Source organism: Tachypleus tridentatus, chromosome 11, assembly GCF_004210375.1.
Source record: "Tachypleus tridentatus isolate NWPU-2018 chromosome 11, ASM421037v1, whole genome shotgun sequence".
NCBI classification, from domain to species: domain Eukaryota; kingdom Metazoa; phylum Arthropoda; class Merostomata; order Xiphosura; family Limulidae; genus Tachypleus; species Tachypleus tridentatus.
The window spans coordinates 19,185,626-19,194,205 of record NC_134835.1 but is presented as its reverse complement, the minus strand read 5'-3'; the positions used below and the strand labels follow the sequence as shown (position 1 = coordinate 19,194,205).

The 8,580-nt window shown below is 32.5% G+C and overlaps 1 long non-coding RNA gene across 1 annotated transcript; it reads left to right on the top strand.

The window, feature by feature from the left end:
- Positions 1–1,409: 1,409 nt before the first annotated feature.
- On the top strand, positions 1,410–8,307 carry LOC143231434 (uncharacterized). Its single transcript, XR_013016918.1, has 3 exons — positions 1,410–1,457; positions 1,953–2,061; positions 6,345–8,307. It is a non-coding gene; the product is annotated as an uncharacterized LOC143231434 (long non-coding RNA).
- Positions 8,308–8,580: the final 273 nt, after the last annotated feature.

The following is an 8,580-nucleotide window of genomic DNA, read 5'->3' as shown; positions in this document are numbered from 1 at the left end:
TGCTCTTTTACCAACGAATAGTGGGACTGACAGTAACATTGTAACGCTCCCACGCCAAGATTTCGGACGAATCTGTGATTTATTATTGTATGTAAGAATTGTATAACTATTTTGAATACGGGAAGTTCGAATTTGAACTTAGTAGTTAATTAAATGTCAGTACGTATTAAATTTTTTTATTTGTCAACAACATTGATAAACAATTCTTTTTTTTTTAACACAAACACATTTTAATACAAAAACACAAAACAATACAATATATAATTACGGTTATTACAAGTAGTTATTACAAATGCAAGTTTTACACTTACAAACAATACTGAGTCGCGTACATCCGGTTTAAAACTGAATATTTTATCGACGATCCAAGATCACTCCGAACAAATTAATTCTGAGTTGATATTGTTGCACCTCGCTTAACCTAACGCCGTCTTTAGTTAGTCTCACACCTTTACTAATTCATTTATTTTCGCGAAGATATTTAATGTCCTCGTAGGAAAAATAACGTCTGAAGTTGAACGGTTGGTAATGCTCGAAATGAGTTACTGTTCTTGGGCCATTTCTGTATCTTTCCTATTGATAGACGTTATAACCGTCATAGTTTCCTAAGCCTATACCAGTGTCAGTAGCTCAGCAACAATATTGTGTTTTTCGTGTCTCGGCTTTCTGTAAGAATCACGCCAGTTTGTAGATTTTTGTTTTTGAATTTCGCGCAAAGCTACTCGAGGGCTATCTGCGATAGCCTTTCCTAATATAGCAGTGTAAGGCTAGAGAGAAGGCAGCTAGTCATCACCACCCACCGCCAACTCATGAGCTACTCTTTTACCAACGAATAGTGGGATTGACCGTAACATAATAACGCCCCCACGGCTGACAGGACGAGCATGATTGGTGTGACGGGGATTCGAATCCGTGACCCTCAGATTACGAGTCGAACGCCTAAACCCACTTAGTCATGCCGGGCCCCAGTTTGTAGAAATTTTGACACTATACTCGCGCGTCTTTTTGAAACAAATATTGTTTCCTTTGACTTTCACTACAAGTTTCAATAAGAAAACTATGCAGAAACAAGCGTAGGCACAAACATATATGTACAACATTATTGAGGAGGTTAAGTTCTTTTCGATCACTAATAAAGTAACCTAAAATAGTTTAGGTATTTGAATAATATTAGAGCTCGTGCCTTAATCACCATTCACGTTATACATTAGACCAAGTATTTGGAACTTTTCCGTTTATGAAGATAGAGATACCAGACGGACATTGACTGAAACGATGAATCTACAGCATAGCGTATTTTATATATATACAAGGTAAAACCTGTACAAGCCGGAAATATCAAAATTTTGCAGCATTATCTTAAGATTTCTCTCATAAAAGGCCCTCTATATGGCGGAACCTTCGTAACGCGGACAGAAAACTTGCCTCCTCTATCAACAAGTAGGATTAGAACCTGAGTAAGGCGAAAAAATTATTTTGAATAAATATTAATTTATTGTTTAATTAATAATTTCTTCAAATATTAATATTTTTTAAATTGATAATTTGTTTAAATATTAATCGCACACTTTGTTTCAGTAAGTATTAGTTAAATATATTCTGCTCTTTTTTCTGCCGTAATTATTTTTGCAGTTGAATAAGACTCGTGATTTGTAGAAACACATTTGTCCTTTATGTGCAAAATTCTACTCTTTAGATAATTCTCAAGAAAAAATATATTCCTATCTTCCCTAATTTTAAAATTTCGGAAAAATTTACATAATATTTTCATTTTTAAAAAAAAGCTACTAAATACCCTCATTAAAAAAAAACTATGAAATATGCATGTAATTTTTTAATTAATTTAGAATTAGGGTTAAGGTCAAATTATTCGTCATTACAACCCAAAAGATATTGCAAATGCAGACGAAACAGCTTTGGTTTTCAGAGCTTTTCCTAATAAAACGTTGCAGATTAAAGGAGAAAAGTGTTCCGGAGGCCGCCATTCGAAAAATCAATTGACTGTACGTTTGGTCCCATTTGCTGATGGAAAACTGGAGAAACCACGGGTAATAGGTAAAAGTAAGTATCCGCGCTGTTTCAAAAATTTAAGTAAGTATCAACTTCCTGTAGAATGGAAAGTGAATAATAAAGTGTGGATGACAAGTGCTATATTCGAGGAATTTTTGAACAAATTAAATAAAGAATGGAACAAGAAAATAGGAATATCCTACTTTTTCCAAATAGTGCAATTTTTCATCCAAAGTTCAACTTTCAAATGTTCGTTTAGTCTTTCTACCTCCATGTACAACATCAGTTCTACAGCCACGAGGTAATGGAATTATACAGCGTATAAAACTGAAATACAGAAACTTGATGCTTCAACATATTATTGCAAACATAGACGACTGTAAGAGAACGTTTGAAATGACCATGAAAATTGACGTGTAAGATGCAATTATATTTTTAAGTCATTCAGTGAAATCCTTAAAAGATGAATGCATAATAAAAAGTATTTGAAAATGGATTTTTTCTTGATAATGGCGGAGATTCTGGAGAATTTGTTTGTTATGATGATTGTAGTAAAATCCAAACTCTGATTGAGAAGAATGATGCAGATGATTCTGTGAACGCGGAAAGTTTTGTGAATGTTGACAAGAATGTTTTAACAGAAACAGATGAAATTGATTAAAAATATATATTAGAATCTCAAGATGGTAACAGTGTGAGAGATTCAAATGATGAACAAAATAGGAAAGGCAGTGAGGAAATATAAATTTCTACTTCATCGTAAGTGTTAAGTTATATTAACGCTATCAAACTGTATGCAAAAATGAATGGAGAAAATGAACTTCATGAAAAGGCCATAGAATTGGTGTTCTCTTTAAACCGCATGAGAAAGCTCATTAAAAACGAAACAATTGAAATCAGACACCTTCTTCAAATACATTTTATTAAAATTTTGTGTACTTGTGTATATTTTGAATGTCTGTTTTTGTTCTTATTCTAATAACTATAGCATAAACAGTATAATAGCTTTATTCACAAATGTCTTACTTCTATTGAGTTAAGCAAGTATAACGCTCCGCTCAAATGTTATATATAATTAAGGAAATGCATATTCACTGTCTGAGCTGGTAAACTTGCTTAAGCTGGAAAGTTTACTCTGTCTCGTGCGATTCTGCCAAGTTTTACTGAACACAACTGTTGTGAACTTATTTTCAGTGGTTAATTTGGTATCAATTATTGCAAACAATAGGACAGTGAATTAATATTTGATGTCGTGTTCGCCTCCCAGAAGTTGTCAAAGAATGATTACAATTACACTTGTAATACGACATTGGCATTAGACCTATTATATTTTTAAACATTTTTTTGTTGAGATTTGAATCTTCTTTCTCATTAAAATAATTTTTATTTTTCATTCTTTTTTATAATATTTTACTTTTCTATCTCGTTCTACATTTTGTTTATTTTATTTCTTTTCACTGTTTCATCAACTCCAACGAGCCACCCAGTAACTTAGAACAGTGCATTAGGTTCAACTATAAAGAATATGGAACAATGCAACAGGTTAAACTATAAAGAATATAGAACAGTGCACTAGGTTGTAGTATAAAGAATACAGAACAGTACACTGGGTTCAAATATAAAGAATATAGACAAAAGCATTAGGTTGAAGTATAAGGAATATAGAACAGTACACTGGGTTCAAATATAAAAAATATAGACAAAAGCATTAGGTTGAAGTATAAGGAATATAGAACAGTACACTAGGTTCAAATATAAAAAATATAGACAAATGCATTAGGTTCAACTATAAAAAATATGGAACAATGCAACAGGTTCAACTCTCAAGAATATAGAAAAGTGCACTAGGATGAAGTATAAAGAATACAGAACAATGCAACAGGTTCAACTATAAAGAAATGTTCCAGAGTATAAATAATCAAGTGATTTGAGTCATGATGCACTAATTGCTAGTTCAGACATTTAACCAGTTTTGTGGTAATGTTCTAAAGTATAAATAATCAAGTGATTTGTCATGATGCACTAATTGATAGTTCAGACATTTAACCAGTTTTGTGGTAATATTCTAAAGTATAAATAATCAAGTGATTTGAGTCATGATGCATCAATTGATATTTCAGGTGTTTAACCAGTTTTATGTCAATTGTTATCAAATGAAATGTTGGCTTTCCTTGGCTGTTGTAAATAGAGAAGTTGTTTAGATTTAGCTTTCTCAACATGGGTTTGGTTGACTGACCACATAGGTCAGTGTGGGATTCTAGTTTTCATATTAGCAGAGGTGAAGTAACATTTTGGAACTTATAATTTTCTTATCCATAAGATGTATTCCTGATACATACTTACCTCTTATTATACTTTTCTCTCTTCTTCTCCACATAGTGTTTTTGTATCTCACATCTAATCTCCAAGTGAGGTTAGACAATACATCAGGGAGAGGTAGTTGCATGAGGAGAGTTTGTCACACTCCTGTCGGTAGAAGACTGTTGCATGATTGTTTATGTGCTACAGCACAGCTTATTCACGTTAAACATGTAAGGGTTGATGGAAGTGGTGAGGGAAATGTGTGAATGTATATAGGGTATAATAAGAAAAGTTTTTATGTTAGAGTTGATAAGTATCTCCAAGAAGTACATTCTAGAGTTGATAAGTATCTCCAAGAAGTACATTCTAGAGTTGATAAGTATCTCCAAGAAGTACATTCTAGAGTTGATAAGTATCTAAGTACATTCTAGAGTTGATAAGTATCTCCAAGAAGTACATTCTAGAGTTGATAAGTATCTCCAAGAAGTACATTCTAGAGTTGATAAGTATCTCCAAGAAGTACATTCTAGAGTTGATAAGTATCTCCAAGAAGTACATTCTAGAGTTGATAAGTATCTCCAAGAAGTACATTCTCTATGTAGGAAAATTATAACATTAGACTGTTGGAGAAAAGATACTTTAAAGGAACTTGAGTTTTAATTTTCTTTGGTGATGTTTTGAGAAACTGCTCCCTTTAAAGTTGGAAACAAACTAATAATAAACTAATGTAGGATATTCTGAAGTGCATAAGAACAGAATGTAACATGAGACAGAAACACAGCAAATAAACCATATAGTAATGACAATATAGCAGAGCTGAAGAAACTAGTGACTTTACTATTTATTTTACACATCACAAAATACTCCCTCCATCAGTTAACACCATTGTTAACTTCTTAATTAAATGTTTATTGAGAATGAGATATTCATACAATGAGAGGTAAAATATAAATATATTTATCTGGAGATGAGTACTGATCTTACTCCATTGCTTTTAGCTTAATATATTAACAGATGGCTAGGATTTCCATACTTAATAAATGAAGAACAAGCATACTTCTTTAGCTAGGAAAGGAAACATTGTCTTTTAGAGGGTCTTGGTCATGACATAAGACCTGTCCTGTGGGTAATATATTGCTGTACATAGTAAAAAGAAGAACCAAAGGGTAATAGCCATGGTATGTTTTAAGAACAGACTCTATCCTGTAACAATATAATGTACAGGGGAATATTTGTAACCATAGTAATATATTCAGTAATTTGAATACTATAATAATGCAGTAGATAACATACTAGAACAAGGAATCTATTCACACCAGAATAATGTATAATACATAAACTAAGTAACAATACATATACAGTTATTGTATTTGTTTGTATATAAAACTTCAGGTTTTGTGAGATCATAACAGACCCAGGTACTAAACAAGCAGTAACACTGAACAAGAAAATGTTATGGATCTACAGGAAAGAGATATTTATACCAACTTAAACATTGTCATTCAGTGATACATACAAGTTACGAATCAGTTGTAATGTGATAACAGTGTCATAAATTGTAAATCCTTGTTTCACAGTATAACAACATTAGGAAGTAGCATATCTATCTGATATGAAGATACAATTGTGTTGTCAATATAGTGACTCATTTCTGATGAGGTAATGGTATAGAATCATAACTCAGTTCAGAATGTTTTTTTTATTGTAAAAGTGATGGTGAGAGTACAGGGGAAAAACATGTTATCATTCTGTTTAGTTATACAAGTTTTATACATAAAGAAACAAGTGAACCATTGCTGATAAGGAGAGATGGATAAAATTGAAAGAGGTTTGTGATTAGGATAAGTTTCATAAACTGTGAATGAATGATATCCTGAAGTACCATAGAAAGAAATAAAGACCTGGTTGAAGATCATTTGATCAGTTAATTAAACATTATTTTACTGCTTTTAATAATTACTTGAATTACATTTTAATATCAAAAGTAATTTCTGATCAAAACAAATCTTTTGTTATTTTTTATCTTTTTACAGCTCCCTCTACATTCCAAGACTTTTTAATGAACACACTCTATGCACAAAGAAGCTGTGTGGGGGATACTGTTTAAAGTTTAAAATCTACATAGGTAAACAAATCTCAGCTAAAGGTTTATCAAAATGTTGTGATGGGACTGATAGACAACAGACTAGGACTGAACGTATCTTGGAACTGATAGACAAGTAGAACAGACTAGGACTGAACTTTTCTTGGAACTGATAGACAACAGACTAGGACTGAACTTTTCTTGGAACTGATAGACAACAGACTAGGACTGAACTTTTCTTGGAACTGATAGACAACAGACTAGGACTGAACTTTTCTTGGGACTGATAGACAACAGAGTAGGACTGAACTTTTCTTGGAACTGATAGACAACAGACTAGGGCTGAACGTATCTTGGAACTGATAGACAAGTAGAACAGACTGGGACTGAACATTTTTTGGAACTGACAGACAAGTAGAACAGACTGGGACTGAACTTTTTTTGGAACTGATAGACAACAGACTAGGACTGAACTTTTCCTGGACAACTTTACACTATCTCTTGTTTATTTGACAAGCTACCGATTATAGAAATCTATGTTTGTGCGAAATAGAGGAAAGACAGACTGTGGGAAATACAGCAACTGGTTTCTACAAATGTACAGAGAAAAGCTATGAAGTGGACTGACAAATAAGCCATTTTTGCACTTTTACCTTTACATTCTAATACTATGACAACTATAGAATTCAGTGACCAACATTCAAGTTACTGTTTTACTAGACAAGGAACAATAAAAGTGGTATAAAAACAAATTTTTTTTTAAACTTGAAGTACATGCTTATATTCTGTACAAACAACTGACCAATCAGCTGGCATTATCCCAGAAGACCTTTAGAATGGACTTGGTCACAGCTTTCATTGAGCCTCTACTTCAAAGCTGACTAGTTCCTTCTAGTATGCAACTTTCCAAAACTGTGGAGGACTCATCATCTGAGACTCACTCCTGTTGACATTTCCCAACAATTGTTGTCACAGTAAGAGATGCATACTGTACCTTCCAGAAAATAAAGTATTAATCATCTGAGACTCACTCCTGTTGACATTTCCCAACTATTGTTGTCACAGTAAGAGATGCATACTGTACCTTCCAGAAAATAAAGTATTAATCATCTGAGACTCACTCCTGTTGGCATTTCCCAACAATTGTTGTCACAGTAAGAGATGCATACTGTACCTTCCAGAAAATAAAGTATTAATCATCTGAGACTCACTCCTGTTGACATTTCCCAACTATTGTTGTCACAGTAAGAGATGCATACTGTACCTTCCAGAAAATAAAGTATTAATCATCTGAGACTTACTCCTGTTGACATTTCCCAACAATTGTTGTCGCAGTAAGAGATGCATACTGTACCTTCCAGAAAATAAAGTATTAATCATCTGAGACTCACTCCTGTTGACATTTCCCAACAATTGTTGTCACAGTAAGAGATGCATACTGTACCTTCCAGAAAATAAAGTATTAATCATCTGAGACTCACTCCTGTTGGCATTTCCCAACAATTGTTGTCACAGTAAGAGATGCATACTGTACCTTCCAGAAAATAAAGTATTAATCATCTGAGACTCACTCCTGTTGGCATTTCCCAACAATTGTTGTCACAGTAAGAGATGCATACTGTACCTTCCAGAAAATAAAGTATTAATCAAATGTAAAGTGTGTAGTGTAATTAATTTATTTACATTTTGAAGATTATCATACTATTATTATTCTTCAAAGAAGTTTGATTCTTTATTTAAAAGTGTCTGGTCTCTTCCTTTGTTTTTATTTTATTGAAGCACACGAGTATTTAGTTTTTTACATTGAATTTTGACTGAAATATTTCATAAAGTTTTGTTATTTATATGTACAATAGTAATGCTTCCCTCCATGTGTCAATTTCAGCTTACAATGTATTTTGCTTTATTTGATACAATTTTTCCTATGCATAACCTTAGGTATGTTTTTCATAATTGTTTCCATTGTTGGTTGTATCATTCTGTGTATAACTTGGTATTAATTCATTGTAGAAATATGTGCATAATTTTATACTGCAGATATCTGTAGTATTGTATCTTAAAATGTTATTAATAAACTATTTTGTTAAGTTGTTTATTGTTAGGGTTATGACTTGAATTTTATTTTACTTCAATTTAGATAGAAGAATAATACAAATTTAGTTGCCTACAAAGTCAAAGAACAAATC